The 18508-nt window shown below is 37.0% G+C and overlaps 1 protein-coding gene and 1 long non-coding RNA gene across 6 annotated transcripts in view; one reads left to right on the top strand and one right to left on the bottom strand.

Moving 5' to 3' along the window:
• Positions 1–1400: 1400 nt before the first annotated feature.
• Positions 1401–8593, bottom strand: LOC139967264 (uncharacterized). Of its 2 annotated transcripts, none has more exons than XR_011792941.1 (3): positions 8152–8593; positions 3459–3592; positions 1401–2329 (listed from the first exon to the last, which is right to left on the bottom strand). It is a non-coding gene; the product is annotated as an uncharacterized lncRNA (long non-coding RNA). The 2 variants fall into 2 exon arrangements; XR_011792942.1 differs by having other exon boundaries at positions 1401–2323.
• A 780-nt stretch (positions 8594–9373) lies between these two features.
• Positions 9374–18508, top strand: part of LOC139967256 (uncharacterized) — a 150182-nt gene continuing 141047 nt past the window's right edge. For all 4 annotated transcript variants that reach the window (XR_011792928.1, XR_011792926.1, XR_011792927.1 and 1 more), the window contains exons 1-2: positions 9374–9513; positions 14590–14667. The gene's annotated coding sequence lies outside the window, so the exon portion shown is untranslated. The remainder of the gene's footprint in view (positions 9514–14589; positions 14668–18508) is intronic.

The raw sequence follows: 18508 nt of genomic DNA, 5'->3' as shown, positions 1-18508 counted from the left end.
TTTGAAAAGCTTTTGCAATACATTCCATAGTTATGTAGGATAAAATCCCTCAACCAATGTCTCTCACCATCCATTGCAGTTAGTAAGCTGCAGTCATGCTCGAGAAGTTTCTGCAATACATTTCATAGTTATGTAGTATAAACAACCTCAAACAATGTCTCTCACCGTACACTGTAGTCACTAGGCTGCAATCATTGTTCGAGATGTTTTTGCAATACATTTCATAGGTGTTGTTGCATAAACTCACTCAACCAATGTCTCTCACCATCCATTGCAGTTAGTAAGCTGCAAGTCATGCTCGAGAAGTTTCTGCAATACATTTCATAGTTATGTAGTATAAACAACCTCAAACAATGTCTCTCACCGTACACTGCAGTCACTAGGCTGCAATCATTGTTCGAAGATGTTTTTGCAACACATTTCATAGGTGTTGTAGCATAAACTCACTCAACAAATGTCTTTCACCCTACAATTGCGGTAAGTAGGCTGCAATCACTGTTCGAGAAGTTTCTGCAATACATTTCATAGTTATATAGCATAAACTCCCTCAACCAATGTCTCTCACCATGCACTGCAGTTAGTAATCTGCAATCATTGTTCGAGAGGTTTTGCAATACATTTTATAGTGTTGTAGCATAAACTCATTCAACAAATGTCTCTCACCATACATTGCAGTAAGTAGGCTGCAATCACTGTTCGAGAAGTTTTTGCAATACATTTCATAGTTATGTAGAATAAACTCCCTCAACCAATGTCTCTCACCATACACTGCAGTTAGTAATCTGCAATCATTGTTCGAGAGGTTTTGCAATACATTTCATAAGTGTTGTAGCATAATCTCTCTCAACCATTTGTCTCTCACTATACATTGCAGTCAGTAGGCTGCAATCGTTGTTTGAAAAGCTTCTGCAATACATTTCATTAGTTATGTAGAATTAACTCCCTCAACATGTCTCTCACCATCCATTGCAGTCTTTAGGCTACAATCATTGTTCGAGAGGCTTTGCAATACATTTCATAGTTATGTAGCATTAACAACCTCAAACCAATGTCTCTCACCATACACTGCAGTCACTAGGCTGCAATCATTGTTCGAGATGTTTTTGCAATACATTTCATAGGTGTTGTAGCATAAACTCACTCAACCATTGTCTCTCACTATACATTACAGTCATCGGGCTGCAATCGTTGTTCGAAAATCTTCTGCAATACATTTCATAGTTATGTAGAATAAAGTCCGTTAAACTTATGTCTCTCACCATGCACTGCAGTTAGTAATCTGCAATCATTGTTCGAGAGATTTTGCAATACATTTCATAGGTGTTGTAGCATAATCTCTCTCAACCATTTGTCTCTCACTATACAGTCAGTAGGCTGCAATCGTTGTTTGAAAAGCATAAACTCACTCAACCAATGTCTCTCACCATGCACTGCAGTCAGTAGGCTGCAATCGTTGTTTGAAAAGCTTTTGCAATACATTTCATTAGTTATGTAGAATTAACTCCCTCAACCAATGTCTCTCACCATCCATTGCAGTTAGTAAGCTGCAGTCATGCTCGAGAAGTTTCTGCAATACATTTCATAGTTATGTAGCATAAACAACCTCAAACAATGTCTCTCACCGTACACACTGCAGTCACTAGGCTGCAATCATTGTTCGAGATGTTTTTGCAATACATTTCATAGGTGTTGTTGCATAAACTCACTCAACCAATGTCTTTCACCCTACAATTGCGGTAAGTAGGCTGCAATCACTGTTCGAGAAGTTTCTGCAATACATTTCATAGTTATGTAGCATAAACTCCCTCAACCAATGTCTCTCACCATGCACTGCAGTTAGTAATCTGCAATCATTGTTCGAGAAGTTTTGCAATACATTTTATAGTGTTGTAGCATAAACTCATTCAACAAATGTCTCTCACCATACATTGCAGTAAGTAGGCTGCAATCACTGTTCGAGAAGTTTTTGCAATACATTTCATAGTTATGTAGAATAAACTCCCTCAACCAATGTCTCTCACCATGCACTGCAGTTAGTAATCTGCAATCATTGTTCGAGAGGTTTTGCAATGCATTTCATAGGTGTTTTTGCATAATCTCTCTCAACCATTGTCTCTCACCATACATTGCAGTAAATAAGCTGCAATCGTTGTTCGAGAAGTTTCTGCAATACATTTCATAGTTATGTAGAATTAACTCCCTCAACCAATGTCTCTCACCATAACGTTGCAGTTAGTAAGCTGCAATCGTTGTTCGAGAAGTTTCTGCCACACATTTCATATAGAAAACAATCACCAAGATCCATCTTCCTCCAAAGAAGTTCCTTTTCCTCGTCAGTGAAAAAGAAAATTAACACATGCTTTGATCATGCCAGTTTCTGCATTACATTCCATTGTTATGTAGGATAAACTACTTCAACTTATGTCTCTCACCATACATTGCAGTAAATAAGCTGCAATCGTTGTTCGAGAAGTTTCTGCAATACATTTCATAGTGATGTAGTATTAACAACCTCAACCAATGTCTCTCACCATACACTGCAGTCAGTAGGCTGCAATCACTGTTCGAGAAGTTTTTGCAATACATTTCATAGTTATGTAGAATAAACTCCGTCAAACTTATGTCTCTCACCATACACTGCAGTTAGTAAGCTGCAATCATTGTTCGAGAAGTTTTTTCAATACATTTCATAGTTATGTAGGAATAACTTCCTCAACCAATGTCTCTCACCATTTATTGCAGTTAGTCAGCTGTAATCTTTTTCCAATTGAAATAGCTAAAATCAATCTATTTGAAGAATTCCTTTTGGAAGCTTGTTGTTGAAAGTAGTTAATGGTCACCGGAATTGTAAAATGTACTATCCTTCTAAACATGTTCGTCTGTTGAGTGATGCTTTAACCTTCACTCTCAGTCAAGAAAACTAAAGTCTATGTGAATAGCAAAACTAAGATACTGTGCTTGTAAATAATGTATTTCTTTTCACGCACGAGCTCAGTGCATTTTATTTTGACTCCCAAAATGTTATATGTTATAGGTAAGCTGTTATTGGCCCCAAACATGCCAGAATTTCAAATTATGATGGTCATCTTAAGTCAAACTTCTTACACTATTTTTTGTTATCTATCATCCTGGAGGAAATTGACCTCATTGGGACATTCAAACATCTTCTGTGTTCATTTAGAATCGTCGGAGAACAATTAAGAGAGTAAAGACCTCCAGCAAAGTACTTTTTGAAAACTTGTAGCAATTATACTATGCCCCAGATTATAATCTGGGGCCTATATATATTTAAATGTATAAATCTCCATCAATAATTGAAAATATCTTTTTGACATACCTTGTTATATTTCCTTTAATACAACATGTTTAACGTAAGCCAGTGCAATTGAAGCAAAATGTTTACCCTCATATTTCATGGAAATCATATCAAATCCAACAATGTTATTAAATTAATATACTTGCGAACAATTCACGGGATGATTTCTTGCAGAATCCTGTGTACGATCCCATAAGGGTATATCTGTGTCTTTCGAAGGGATAGAAGTTGCAGAGACCTTGAAGCACGCCCCCAACCAAAACAGGAGGCATCAATCTTTGGGTACAATATTGAAAAAAGAGGACATTTTTTATATCTATGTCTGAAATTGCTCGAAGGAAATAACTATGAAAATTTAAATTAAACTAGAAAAGCAAACTATTTACAGACAATCGGGGTAAAGAAAAATGAGGGATGCTAGCATCAGTATTAACTTTTCACTTCAATTATTAAAAAATCATTAAAATTAAGCTCTTCCCTACAGACTAGAACAGCCATATTAAATGTTTAAATCTACATTAATATCTTTTTGACATGTACGAGTTTTTTGTTCTAACGTTCTTAACTTGAGTACTCCATAGGACAACAACAATTGAAACCATTTGACTAAGCTGGTGCTGAAAGCAGTTAATGTGTTGGTTCCCTTAGAAAGCAAAACTAAAATATCCTTCCAATCATGTTCGTAATGTTGTGTGATGCTTTTAAATATCATTTTCATTAAATAGATTTAAGGTCTAGCTAAATAGCAAAATAATAAATTTCTTCCACATGGTAGCCTAAACACCACACTAAGTCAATGAGAAATCTAAGCCTAACCATATGTTTATTCGCTGAAATTGTGACGCAGTTATAAGATATCCATGGAATACATTCTTTATTGCTGTTACGTTCGACCATATTTGAAAATCTGGCATGTTTTGGAGCTAATACAGCATACCTTTAAACATGTAAAATGTAAGAGTAAAAATATAATGCACTGAGCTAATTTCTTCCACATGGTAGCCTAACACCACACTAAGTCAATGAAAAGCCTAACCATATGTTTATTCGCTGAAATTGTGACGCAGTTTTAAGATATCCATGGAATGCATTCGTTATTGCTGTTATTTTCGACCACGTGGTAGCCTAACACCACACTAAGTCTATGGGAAATCTGACTAACCATCGGTTTGCAAAAAAACAAAATAAATAACACTTTGCGTAGGATTCGGGTAATAAATTAGGAACCGGGTAGTATCGCGTGGGGTGGGTACCCGGATAACCCGTGCAAACACTATTTTATATGTTTAAATGTATGCTGTATTGGCTCCAAACATGCCAGATTTTCAAATTATGATGGTCACCTTTAATCAAACTTCTTAAACTATTTTTGTTATCACCCAGAAGGAAATTTACCTCAATGGGACATTTAATTATCTTTTGTTGTTCATTTATGATCGTCGGAAGACAATTTGGAGAGTAAAGACCTCCAACAAAGTACTTTTTGAAAATTCGTAGGAATTACATCATGCTATAATCTGGGGCCTATACATAATATATGTACAAATCTACATCAATAATCAGATAATATCTATTTGACATGTACAATTTGTATTTTTAAGCTATTCATTACCATGAGTACTCGATAGGGCCAACAACTTTCGAAGAATTTCTTTAGGAAGCTTGTTGTTGAAAGTAGTTAATGTATTGGTCACCTGGGAATGTAAAATGTACTATCCTTCTAATCATGTTCGTCTGTTGAGTGATGCTTTTACTTTCACTCTAAGTGAAGAAAATTAAAGCCTAGTTGAATAGCAAACCGTATGTGATATAGCGTTGTAACTTAATATTCCTAAGATACTGTGTCTATTTATAATGTATTTCTTTTCGTTAGCTCAGTGCATTTTATTTTTACTCTTACATTTTACATGTTTAAAGGTATGCTGTATTAGCTCCAAAACATGCCAGATTTTCAAATATGGTGGTCACCTTTAGTCAAACTTCTAAAACTTTTTTTGTTATCATCCTGGAGGAAATTGACCTTACTGGGACATTCAAACATCTTCTGTGTTCATTTAGAATCGTCGGAGAACAATTTGGAGAGTTAAGACCTCCAGCAAAGTACTTTTTGAAAACTTGTAGCAATTATACTATGCCCCAGATTATAATCTGGGGCCTATATATATTTAAATGTATAAATATCCATCAATAATTGAAAATATCTTTTTGACATACCTTGTTATATTTCCTTTAATACAACATGTTTAACGTAAGCCAGTGCAATTGAAGCAAAATGTTTACCCTCATATTTCATGGAAATCATATCAAATCCAACAATGTTATTAAATTAATATACTTGCGAACAATTCACGGGATGATTTCTTGCAGAATCCTGTGTACGATCCCATAAGGGTATATCTGTGTCTTTCGAAGGGATAGAAGTTGCAGAGACCTTGAAGCACGCCCCAAACCAAACCAGGAGGTATCAAACATCACCTTAATCTTTGGGTATAAAATTGAAAAAAGAGGACTTTTTTATATCTATGTCTGAAATTGCTCGAAGGAAATAACTATGAAAATTTAAATTAAACTAGAAAAGCAAACTATTTACAGACAATCGGGGTAAAGAAAAATGAGGGATGCCTGTTGCAAACAACCATAGAAAAAACCTGGAATAGCATCAGTATTAACTTTTCACTTCAATTATTAAACAATCATTAAAATTAAGCTCTTCCCTACAGACTAGAACAGCCATATTAAATGTTTAAATCTACATTAATATCTTTTTGACATGTACGAGTTTTTTGTTCTAACGTTCTTAACTTGAGTACTCCATAGGACAACAACAATTGAAACCATTTGACTAAGCTGGTGTTGAAAGCAGTTAATGTGTTGTTTCCCTTAGAAAACAAAACAAAAATATCCTTCCAATCATGTTCGTATGTTGTGTGATGCTTTTAAATATCATTTTCATTAAATAAATTTAAGGTCTAGCTGAATAGCAAAATAATAAATTTCTTCCACATGGTAGCCTAACACCACACTAAGTCAATGAGAAATCTAAGCCTAATCATATGTTTATTCGCTGAAATTGTGACGCAGTTATAAGATATCCATAAGAATACATTCGTTATTGCTGTTATTTTCGACCACGTGGTAGCCTAACACCACAGTCTGTTGTTGTGTGTCGCTTTTAAATATCATTTTCATTAAATAAATTTAAGGTCTAGCTAAATAGCAAAACGTATGCGAGATAGCATTGTAACTTAATATTCCTAAGAGACTTTCAATAAATAATGCGTTAGTTTTCATTAGCCCAGTGCATTTTATTCTGACTCCAATAGTGTGAACACGGGTCCAAAAATTGAGAACCGGGTACCCGAGAGCCGATACCCGCCGGGTATCCAGGTAACCGAAAAAATTGTTTACCCTTGTGTATCACGATTTTCAAGAAATTACATATTGGATGCAATAACAAATGAATTATATTTTCTACTGACAATGTCTTCCTGTTCAAATACGTAGGTGTAAGATGAGGTAAAAAACTTTCTTCAATTTCTATTTGCTTTTGTTTCTTTCATTAACTTGTTAATAACTTGATATAATTAACATTATTACTAACATCGCACTGCCGCCACTGCTTATGCTTGCTCCCCACGTCCATTGAATCAGACCATATTAATGTCCAATTTAGCTCTTAAACAGTTGTTACTACTACTATCATGCAGGCCCAATGTTCGCATTAGCCTCGAGATGGCGTGACTGGCGCAATTTGATCGCATTTAGAATAAACGATTTATGAAAAGCCACTTGCGATTATTATATTTTAGTTTTACCGTCTATTATCCATAAACATCTCGTAAAATTCCTTGTCAGCCTTTCCTTCTATGAAATAAACGAATGAATAAATAATAATTTCTTCCACATGGTAGCCTTACACCACACCAAGTCAATGGAAAAGCCTAACCATATGTTTATTCGCTAAAATTGTGACGCAGTTATATAAGATATCCATGGAATATTTTTTATTATTGCTGTCAATGAGGTAAACTAGCCTAGTCATCTGTTCATTAGCTGAAATTGTGACGCAGTTATAAGATATCCATGAAATACATTCGTTATTGCTGTTATTTTCGACCACGTGGTAACCTAACACCACACTAAGTCTATGGGAAATCTGACTTACCATCGGTTTACCAAAAAAAAAAAAAAAATAACACTTTGTGTAGGGGTTCGGGTAATAAATTAGGAACCAGGTAGTATCGCGTGGGGTGGGTATCCGGATAACCCGGATAATCATGTTCGTCTGTTGAGTGATGCTTTTACTTTCACTCTCAGTGAAGAAAACTAAGGCCTAGTTGAAAAGCAAAACGTATGTGATATAGCGTTGTAACTTAATATTCCTAAGATACTGTGTCTATTAATAATGTATTTCTTTTCATGAGCTCAGTGCATTTTATTTTTACTCTTACATTTTACATGTTTAAAGGTATGCTGTATTAGCTCCAAAACATGCCAGATTTTCAAATATGGTGGTCACCCTTAGTCAAACTTCTAAAACTGTTTTTTGTTATCTATCATCCTGGAGGAAATTTACCTCACTGGGACATTCAAATATTTATAAAATTTACAAAGCTGGCGTTGAAAGTAGATAACGTATTGGTTCCCTTAGAATGTCAAAATTCATTAAAATTAAGCTCTTCCCACAGAATAGCGTTACGAGACTGCTAGCTCTCTATAAGAGGGATTCAACCCCTCGAGATTAACCAACAGAAGACGGGAAATGAGAATTTGTTCTGTTAAACTATCATTAAAGCATACATTAAGTTAACACATAACAAATTCATTTCAATTACTTGCAATAGAATGAAGTCGCTGAGAGCAGTGCGTTGTTCCTGGTAGGTCGGCGAAAGTTGTTCTGTACCAGTTGGCTAGTCAGGTTTTCGGAAGAACGTGGTTTTGAAATTGACCAATATATATATTTTGTAGAAAAGGTCCTCTTGAAAAGGTTCCAAAAGTGAAGGTAATACACAACAGTCCAAATCGAGAACATCAAAATGAACGAGAGTATTCTCCAGGTAAATGGATTGACGGAAATTAAGAACTAGCGAGAGAGAGATGAATCAGCATAGATGTTTTCATTGCGTATGATACAGTAACAACCACGTGGAATCGGGCACGGGCAGAACAGAACGGCAATGTCAAATTTGGCAAAGTAGAACGGCGTTGACAGATAATGAAAAGATAGGCAACATGTGTAGTGAAGAGACCATTCTTGTTGGGAGGAGTGAATTGAACTGAACCAATTCAGTTAAAGCTACTGCCAAAGAAGAGCTTGCACGGCGTAGCGATTACGTAATACTTTAAATGTATTAACACAGCTACTGCCAAAGAGGATCTAGCACGGCTTAGCGATTACGTAACTCTTTAATTGTATTAACACAGCTACTGCCAAAGAGGAGCTAGCACGGCGTAGCGATTACGTAACACTTTAATTGTATTAACACATTCTTAAGGTTTACCCAATCAATTAAACATAGCTACGTACAATGTATAAATGAATTAATTCATTCAAAAGGCACACAACTAAACTACGTACGACAGATGTACATTCCTTGAATAGAATGCACAGACATTAGTCCATCGGCTGAGTATCAAATTTCCACACTTTCGTTGCACCCCCCTTGCAGCTTTAGTTTGAGTAATGAAATGGGCAGTTAAAAGTAAAAGAAACAATATTCAGTGTGTTTTCCGCAACGACATGAGTTATTTTGGAAGAAAACAGTGGTTAAACATGGGCATATTTTAAATGAGCGGAAGCCCAAAAGCAGTAATGAGGCCCTTCCACTGCTGCACTTTCAACCAATGAATGACACTTATTTAGGTCATGTGATCTGCTTTCAGTATTTTGTCAACACAAAACATGGCTGCCCCCACAACTGGCTGTTGTTTGTGTCATACGCGGTTAAAAAACGACGAGAAACTGTCACATTTTACAGATCGTAGTCGGAAAACGTTTGCGTCAAGTGCAAGAGAGTGGAAAGAAATTGATTCCGGGAGGAAATTTCAAATTGCACAGCAAACGGAGGCATTATGGAATGTAGTAGGCCTAGCTAACTTCGACCAATTCGTTTACCATCGCCGTTGCTATCAAGACTTTACCAATAAAGCAAATCAAGCAAAGGCCAGAAGGAGGCTACATTCGGCAACGACTGAAGGTAATTAGGCCCTAATAATATTGTTATCACTTTGAAATACAGATTCAGAAATGCATTTATGGTGTCTATAATCTGAATTTATTACCTATGCTATCCTAGGCTATAGGCCTAACTTTAGGCCTAACAAGTAAACGTTAGGGTAACTGTTTACTGTAGTTACTAGGCAAGGCCTAACGTTAGTAACGGTACTAGCCTATATAGGCTAGGCCTAGGCTAGTATACGTTAGACTAGGTTTAACGTTATTGTTAGCTAACGTTATGGGCCAACCAAAGGTGTACACAGTCACATACTTGACATTGAAACAATATGCAAAGGTTAAGAGGCTTGATTTACGAATTACGAACTACGCTATGACTTAATGAGACTGGGTTAGCTTCGATTTGCTGGTGAATGTAGTTTACCCGGCTTTAGGCATAGGCTAGGCTTACTAGGATATTCATCTTAGGCCTAAATATTTAGGGACTGTCATATTAGTGTTGATAAGGTAAAGATTGGGGACAGGGTTAGGAAAAAGGGTGTCGAAGTAACAAGGCGGAAACAGGGGCCACTGCATGATTCTTAAATCAAGCCAGTCAAGATTTCAATATCAAAAGTATTTTGATTAAAATGTGACTGAATCCAAACACTATGATTCGTCAAAAAACCTTATTAGCCTAAAATCTCTGGAAGTTTGTGCAGTAGACTAGGCCTAATTTAGTTGAAGGCCCAGCCGAAATTGTTGCCGTATTGGATACATGGTTATATTAAGCATTGGCCTATCCTAAGTTGTAGCCTACATTTCTTTCCACAAAATGTGCCGTTAATATAACAAAAAAGAAAATGTTCTATAGTAGGCCGAAGGCCGTGCAAATATTTGGCTGCATCGAATACACCGTCGTGTTTAGCCTTGGCCTGTCCTATTAGCCTAGCCTACATTTCTTTACATCAAATGTGCTGTTAAAAGACACAAATGTTGTAGTATAGGCCGAAGGCCCCTCCAAACTTTTTGCTGTATCAGATACACATTTATATTTAGCCTTGGCCTATAGCCTAGCCACCATTCTTTACATGTGCCGTTAAAAATCAAATGTTTTAGTATAGGCCGAAGGCCCTGCCAAAATGTTTGCTGTATCAGATACACATTTATTTTTAGCCTATAGCCTAGCCAACATTTCTTTACATCAAATGTGCTGTTAAAAGAAACAAATGCTCATCCTTCAGTAGTAGATCATAGCCCTTTACCCTTTCCAGTGAAAGCACTTACAGCATCACAACCATTGAAGGCATGGAGACCTAATAGTCCTGAAGACTTTTTTTCACCAAGTTGATGAATATTATGCAACTTTAAGCATTCTTGCATATTTGTAAATGTGCTTTTACGCGTATGAGGTTCAAGGGTACATTTTCATAACTCTTATGATGGCAATAATATCTATTGGAATTTAAAATGATGTGATTCCAGAACAAATGTGCTACGTTGACTTAGTTAACAGTATAATATTTAATTAATGCACATAAATTACGAATGTATGCATACTTGATTTACTTGCAAATTAACACCTCTCAGACTGGAAAACATACAGATTTATATTGCTCAGGGATGTATTTACCAAACTCAACTATGCAAACAAGGCTGCCAGGGGGGTGCAACAGAACCAATTTTCTAGGCCTCTTTTTGGTACTCAGCCGATGGACTACATCATAACACTAGTACAACCATATTAAGTGTATAAATCTACATCAATAATCACGAAAATCGTTTTTGGCATGAACAATTTTTTCCTGAGATCGCCTTTACTACGAGTACTACATACAAGGGCGTAGGAACCGGGGGGGGCGCTAGCCCCCCCAGTGAAAAATATGGAGGGGCGGAAGTATCATTCCGCCCCCCCCCCCGCTTCGCAAGTCAGAAAACCCCTTTTTCATTTCCAAATGTGAAAAAAAATCTCATTTGGAGCACCAAATTGCATCTAAGGCCAGGTGAAAATGCAAAATTATATACAAAATGGAGTGGGTGGGTTGAAGTGTGCTATATTGCACCAAATTGCATCTGAGGTCACCTGGAAATGCAAAACAAATCCAAAGGGGAGGGGGACACCCCCTCCCCTTAGACCCCTCCCCCAGGCCGACCATCAGTCTTCACCCCCCCACTCAAAAGTACCTTCCTACGCCACTGACTACATATGGCCACAACAATTGATTTTTTTTAAGATATGCTGCATTGGCCCCAAATATGCCATATTTTCAAATATGGTCACCTTTGGTCAGACTTCTTAAACTATTTTTTTATCACCCTGGAGGAATGTTACCTCACTGGGCACCCGATACACATCTCTACATTTTGTATCACGGTAAAAACTGGTTTGTGATCGTAATTCCGCAGTATGTGGTATGATATACACGGTAGTAACCATGCTATATAAGTCAATGAAGTATCGGGAGTAGTGCGTTTGTAAACAAGCAGTTGCGTTGTCTGTCAACGTGCAGTTCCGTCGTCTGTCCATGTGCAGGTCCATCGTCTTCCAGCAGTATTGCTTGCAAATCTGAGAGATCTGCTTTTTATTAAAATTAATAATCAATCGAAGTTAGAACTACACCCGATATGTGAGAAATTTCATAGTTATTATTGGGTAGCCTAGGCCTTAATGGAATATTTGTAAAAATATTCGTACTAAGTTATACGGTAGGCTATATAGCCTAGGATTAGCCTTAGCTAGGTCATCCATAACTAGCGCTACTGTAGAACAAAACTATATGCAGGCTCACTGCAACTTCTTAGACCAGCTAGACTATGTAACTGGCCCATGTAGTAATGATATGTGAGAAATTTCATTGTTATTATTGGGTAGCCTAGGCCTAAATGGAATAATTGTAAAAATATTCGTATTAAGTTATACAGTAGGCTATATAGCCTAGGATTAGCCTTAGCTAGGTCATCCATAACTAGCGCTACTGTAGAACAAAAATATATGCAGGCTCACTGCAACTTCTTAGACCAGCTAGACTATGTAACTAGCCCATGTAGTAATGATATGTGAGAAATTTCATTGTTATTATTGGGTAGCCTAGGCCTAAATGGAATAATTGTAAAAATATTCGTATTAAGTTATACAGTAGGCTATATAGCCTAGGATTAGCCTTAGCTAGGTCATCCATAACTAGCGCTACTGTAGAACAAAAATATATGCAGGCTCACTGCAACTTCTTAGACCAGCTAGACTATGTAACTAGCCCATGTAGTAATGATATGTGAGAAATTTCATTGTTATTATTAGGATTAGCCTTAGCTAGGTCATCCAGAACTAGCTATACTGTAGAACAAAAATATATGCAGGCTCACTGCAACTTCTTAGGCCAGCTAGATTATGTAACTGGCCCATGTAGCAAAATAGACCTGGTAGTGGTATAGTCCTTGCATTAACATTTCTAGCAATATTGTAAGGGCTATATAAGTATAACAACATTCTGTGAGTTAAGAATGATTGATGCATTGACCCCAAATTATAGCATGCTTGAAATTGTAGGTTTCAAAATGTAGCCTACTGAGTACCTGGATTAGGCCTGTAGTTTTAAATGTGTAAGTTCTTAATGAACACACAAGATGACTGAATGTCTCAGCGAGGTAAATTTCTCCAGGGTTGTAATTAAAACACTGATTGAAGAATTTTGACTAATATTTTTAGGTGTTGGCATTAATTTAACTTACAGCCCCATCCTGCATTTGGTGTAACAAACTTCAGTGCCGGCAACCAAACCTTGTTATTGATAATTCTTTCTTGGCTGTTTTGCAAGTTTAGAACTGAACTAGCTGAAGCAAGCTCTGTTTACAAACAAAACCATATTCAAATGATATTTTGATCTATACAATTTATGTGTGCATGTGCTGAAGCCCACTGGCACATTCTCTGCAAAAGCACTGCACTGTATATAAACACACCAGCTGTTCTCATTATTTTGAAGATATTTCCACATACTTTGAATTATTGCCAAGATATTTGGAACTAGATGAGAAGTTACTCAGTGAAATTGTGGACTATCTATCAGTACTGAGAGAGATGATTATATATTTTTTATATATTGTACATTCAAACTCCTTATGGGGATTTTTAAGTCGTATCCTATATGCAGGTCCGGATTAACTGCTTAATTAAGTATGTCACCATGCATAATTGGCACCGGACAAGGAAAACAGATATTTGTTTCCACATGCATGAAGATGTTACTGTTATTTTGTCCATGCAAGTTTGTTAAGCCGAAGCACCTAGTTGTTAGCCTAACTGTATATCCCATGCACTTCTTTACACTTCTGAAATTTGACAGCCTCCATGGTGATATTGGACAATTAAATTTCTGAGCAAAATTATACCTTCTCCAGTAATGTGTGGAAGGAGCAATTTTAATTTCCAATTATAGGCATCAAACTTGAATTAGTTCAGGGCACTTAATAATTGGGCACGACAAATTGAAAAGTAACCCTGGCAATCCACTGCCCAGCTGTACACCACCCATCTATATGTGATACTATGCATCATGATTTGATTCAGTGAAGAAGAGGATTTTGACAAAATTTTAGTTACTCTTATCTTATAGAAATTAATACTCTGCTTAATTTGTTGCTATATCCTTTTTACTTAATCATGAGGGATTTCATAGCTTTCTGGTCCTGCAGACATTTTGGCGTGTCCATATTGATTAATATGACGAAAATGTGTTTGTTCCCGGCACAGATAATATGCAAGAAAGCCAAAAAGCAGAAGCTTCTTTGTTCACTTACCAAGGTGAATCCGGATAGAACAGTGACCAAAACTCCTTTGAACTACTTTACTAAAATAAGTCATCTGTAGGTGCTGCTGACAAGACATCATTAGATGAGACTTGTACCATCATAAGGCTGACAAAATGCAATAATCTTAATCTGCCAGTATAATACAGAAAAATCATAAGTGCATGTTGAAATTGACCAGAGATTTTAGAATTCACTTCTAAAATCTTTGGTCAACCCAACAACTAATTGTGAGAGATATTGTAAATCAAACTATATGCAGCAGTTGGAATGAGTACAGTGTGTAGTACCAAAATTCATTTACACTTGACAGAAAACCATGCCTGACTTATCTGGATATGATGTTGCCCTTCCAGTGTTCCATGCATATGGCCATAAGTTTTCATGCCAGGTAAGTTGCTTCATTCAATTTGTTCTATATTTTGGGATTAGGGAAAGGTATACTTTGGACATTGAAGGATTATAATCAATCTTTTGAGATATTTTTGAATGTAATTTTCCACATATAATTTGTGTTGACCTTTATATACTTGAATGTGGTAGATTTATACATTTTTGTGATGCACAAGAGTTTAAATGTCAATGCAATAAATGCTTGACACTGTAAGCAAAGCTCACCAGGAGCTCACCAGAATGGTCACTTTTTTGGTTTCATTAAGCAATTGTTGTCAATGGTTTCTATAATGCTTCATTTTAATTGCTGTGTAATAAAGTGCAATGCAGTTCTTATGAATGCATGTACTTAAGTGGCATACAAACTCTGTATGTATACATAAACATACACATGTGCAGGGCCCATTTTTATGAGGTTCTCAATAAAGCTCAAAAATGACATTTGTGGGCTGTGCTCACATTAAGCGTTTCGACCATACACTACCCCCTCCCCCTTGTTTTGGTATATATGTAAACACCCACACTTGTACATGATTTCCAACTCAAATTTTAATAGTCATGTTTCAACCAAGTGGTTTATGTGAGTACGTGTTAGGAATAAAATGTTTTGTGGTTCGCTTGCCCATTAAACTGTTATGGGTCTGCATTGTCAGTTTTTTCGTGAATAAGCACTTACCATAATAACAGGGACATATATCCTATAGCTAACATGCAATCTGGCATCAATATGTATTATGCCATGTCATAAGTCGTCATGACAACAAGCTATCCCAAACTTGTGCATAACTGCCAGTCCCTTTGCTACACATGAGAGTTGTGATTTAAATAATTCTTATTGGCTTAGTGTTTGTTGCCTTTAAGTTTACCCCATTTCATCACCGCTATAGTTAGTGTTTCTACTGACACTATTAGGCAGTGGAGTTGTCAGGATCTTTCTGGCCCACAGAATTTCAACAAGAAAGTAGACCTAGTTTCCAGACCATCCTTTTGCTCGTTCGTGATAATTGCGTTCTGTAACAATGCTACCGGTGCAGCTTTTCTCAAGAGAAATTCATTGAGGAAAGTAACCCTCCATATATGTACAGCAGTTGATGTAAGGTAATCCTAATAATAAAACTCTCTAGAACGTGAATCTATGTATCTCAATAAAAAGACTTGAACAAATGTTAAAGTTCCATTCAGGTCCCAGTCTAATGCAGGGAAGTAGCTAGGGGGGGGGGGAGCAGGGGGAGCGAATGCTCCCCCCTTTCAGTGTCGAAAAAATGTTTAACAACTCGTTTTTTAGCATGGTATTTTGTCAGTGCTCTTTTGATCTTGAATACTTGTCAGCTCCGTTAACTCGATTATAGTCATGGGCGGGATTACGGGGGGGGGCAAGAGGGGGTATTTGCCCCCACTTTTTCCCAGACCTTAGTTCACTTTTGTGTCGTTTTTGCAGACAAATGTGCACAACCCTAATCGAAACTATTCCCCCACAACAGCTCTATCAAATAGGCCTGTTTGTTTCGAATCTAGTTCGAATTTGTGTTTAACATCATAACATGTAGCATGCAGAATAACTGGAGCTGGAGCTAGCACGTGATTCGCAGCACAGGTTACAAATCCTGGAGCTAACACACTAGCGATTCTTCTGCATGTGATGAATCCCCGGCATGTGCTACAGTGCTAGCTTCAGGAATTGATTTTCAACGTGCTGCTCTACTGAATGCGTTGAATAACTAAATCCAGAGAAATGTTTACGAAAGCCAGATTTTCATATTGGGTATATCAATAATTAAAGTCAATACACTGACACATGACACACCCCCACTCCTGTGTCATTCAATTCGATTCGCCACACATGAAAGTGTCAGTGGACGTCGTCTCGCCCTTCATTAACAGTAAGTAACATTCAAGTATTTATTATGCATTTCTATGTTGCCTGATAATCTGGCAATAGTTCAAACATACTGCTGGTACTGCCAGGTAATAATTTCATATTCAAATCTCAGCTAGTACTATGAAATGACCCGTTAATATTGCTCCATGTTGCACCTAGTCGCATTGTAAAATCCAAAAAGTCACCCCGCCTCGACTTCAGTGGCGACGGAACCGGTGGACTTGAGGGGCTTATCCCCCATGAAAAAAGTGGGGGTTATACAGGTATGTTTAGCCCCCAATATTTGCCAAGTGCTCCAAGAAGTGGGGACCGTGGGGAGAATTTCGAAGTGGGTGCTGAACATATTCTTGATCGGTCCAATGCACAATATACTAATAATTTTAGGGGGAAAGAACTGTCTAGATGCGATTTATTGTTACCAGAGGTGTCATTTTTGCTGATCTAGTATTCCCTTTTTGCTTAAATTTTGGCGCGCTGCACCATCTGATGGTGGTGCACCGCCTAAATAGTAACACATTTGAAAATCCGCCCTTTAGTGGTACGGACATAAGGATTTTTGCTGCCTCGGGCATTCTTGCGGTATTCGCGGGAAAATTGATCTTCCGTAGCTATTGCCTATGCTCCATTCCTTTTCTATCCGACAGACGAAACTCGATTTTGGTATTTAGGATGCCAAAATTTGAAATGCTCGATCGATTTAGTACGAAATTGCACCCTTAAAACGAAAAAATAGTCGTCTATAAAGCATTTTTCACGAAAACTTGTAATCCGGTTTACAATTCAAAACAGATATTCTTCACGGCAAACTTCCTCCCCATCTTTATTTTGGCTTGGACTGTACCATTATCTTTTGGTGTTGAGAATATACATTGTTATTAATTGAAATATGACAAAGCCATTGAAGAGATTGATATGATTCCAAGCTCCCCTTTTTTAATTATTAATAATGATTTATAAGGGATTGACATTAATTTATGTAATGATTTAAACGCATTACAGTTAATAAAAGGATTATCTAAAAACCACTCTCCCCCATCGTTTATCAACATCGAACATGCCAAAAATAAATGTTACATCATATTGTACAGAACTTTCGTGCGTCAGCGGGGAAAATGTAAAGAGCTAACTTGCGTTAGCAGATATAGTGGAACCCATACCTATCCATGAATCATACTATACTGTGCAACGATATACCCCTATCGTGATTTGCGAAGTGTGGCTCAAAGGCGAAACTTCTATCATTTAATATATAGCATAAGTGGATGCTTGATGTTGCATTTTTTCCTAAATTATCATAATAGGCTAGTTGTACAGAAACTTTGCTTGAACTAAGTCACTAGTAATATAGCATCAGCCATAGATTTAATAATATGATGCTACAATAAGAGGGTTTGCTTGCTTAAATGATCCTATTATTATGTACAGCAACAATCATTTTATCCATACATCGCCCATCATGCATTTTTTCTTTAGGCCATCATCCCAGATATTCAATCTCACCATGACTGTTCTGTAATAATGTCAAAAAAATATGTAGAAATCAGCAATTGATTTTACCCAAAACTTATTCTTTGTTAGTAAGTGGGTTCACTGGATTTTTAAATACCAGCTTGGGGAGGGGTATTGTTGCTTCTAGAAGGAGTGGTTTTTTTTTCAAATTATTTACTATTGTCTCCTAGGAAGCTTGTAGAAGTCGATTACAAAAGCACATCTGGTCTTTGTTTGAGTAGGAGAAGGGAGACAATGGAAAAAATTAAAAGGGCCTGTGACTGGAAATGTCATGTGAAAGGTCAAAAATTATTTATATACACAATTAATAAGTCCCACATGAAAACATGGGGGTGGGGAGGTGGGGGAGAGTGGAACATTGTCAGGCTCTGACTAGTAGTATGTGATGAACCTTAACAGTGTCATTAGTTCCCTCTTACGTGCAGTCAGGGTGGGGTGGAGAGGGACACTG

This window comes from Apostichopus japonicus, chromosome 5, assembly GCF_037975245.1.
Source record: "Apostichopus japonicus isolate 1M-3 chromosome 5, ASM3797524v1, whole genome shotgun sequence".
NCBI lineage: Eukaryota > Metazoa > Echinodermata > Holothuroidea > Aspidochirotida > Stichopodidae > Apostichopus > Apostichopus japonicus.
The sequence above is the reverse complement of the archived record's forward strand: the minus strand, read 5'-3'. Positions and strand labels throughout refer to the sequence as shown.